This window comes from Anabrus simplex, chromosome 1 (assembly GCF_040414725.1).
Source record: "Anabrus simplex isolate iqAnaSimp1 chromosome 1, ASM4041472v1, whole genome shotgun sequence".
Lineage (NCBI taxonomy): Eukaryota > Metazoa > Arthropoda > Insecta > Orthoptera > Tettigoniidae > Anabrus > Anabrus simplex.
In genome coordinates this window covers 183,748,646-183,749,730 of record NC_090265.1, presented here as the reverse complement: position 1 = coordinate 183,749,730, position 1,085 = coordinate 183,748,646, and the positions used below count along the sequence as shown (strand labels likewise).

Here is a 1,085-nt window from a genome sequence, read left to right as displayed (position 1 = left end):
TCGGGAGGTCAACTGAGTAGTGGAGGGTTCGATTCCCACCTCAGCCATCCTGGAAGTTATTTTCTGTGGTTAAACAGATAAAGAAGAAGAAAAAGAAGTTAAACCGGTAATAAAAACGCTAGGCCTATAGCTCTGCAGTTCAGTGTAACAAACGACTGCATTGACTGGTGACCTCATCTTTTCTTGTAAATGAAAGTACAGTATGCTCTGACAGGCAACAAGATGAGATGTGAAGAGAAAAAATGCTTTGCCGTGACCAGGATTCGAACCTGGGTTATTGCGGCCACAACGCAATGTCCTAACCACTAGACGATCACGGCTACTTTAGCACAAAGCTCAAATGCCACTCATTTGTTACTTCACTGTCAGTTTGGGCAAAACCTACCTATATCGGTTTCGCTCTGTTTCATTTCATTCTCCGCAAGAATCTGGTGACCTCTGGTACACAATGGAGAAACTTTCCGCTTGTCGGTTCGTGGAAGCTTACAAGAAGTGGTCGAATTGATTACCACTTGCCCCCGTGAACTACTGAAAGAATATTAAGCAATCGAGCGACTTAGCCGTGTGGTTAGGGGCGCATTCTGAGCTTGCATCCGGAAGATAATGGGTTCGAACTCCACTGTCGGCAGCCCTAAATTTAGTTTTCTATTGTTTCCTATTTTCACACCATGCAAAAGCTGGGGCTGTATCTTAAGGCCATGGTCATGCCCTCCCACTCCTAGTCCCACTCATTGTCTCCATAAGACCTACCTGTGTCGGTACTACGTAAAGAAAATTGTAAAAAGTAAATAAGCATAAAAAGATATACAACCGTACCCAAAAAGCGCTTTACCCTATTAAAATGGTCTCTCAAAAGGAAAATATACCTTTTTCGTAAAATATTAGGGACTTACAAGTCTTCTCTACCCCTTTTTGCGTAATTAAAGAAATTTACTATGTATAATGTCTTTAGCTCTTGTGGTTCCTGACTAAAGTGTAGCTAAATACTAAGAAAGTCATTTTTCGAAAATGTAGAATTAGCTGACAGCTGAGGAGGATAGGCAGTGCTGCCGCTATATATGAAGAGCCATTTAAGATACATTTTT

At 41.6% G+C, this 1,085-nt stretch overlaps 1 non-coding gene across 1 annotated transcript; it reads right to left on the bottom strand.

Annotated features, from left to right (window-relative positions):
• Positions 1-248: 248 nt before the first annotated feature.
• On the bottom strand, positions 249-320 carry TRNAH-GUG (transfer RNA histidin (anticodon GUG)). Its single transcript has one exon. It is a non-coding gene; the product is annotated as a tRNA-His (tRNA).
• Between the last annotated feature and the right edge of the window lie 765 nt (positions 321-1,085).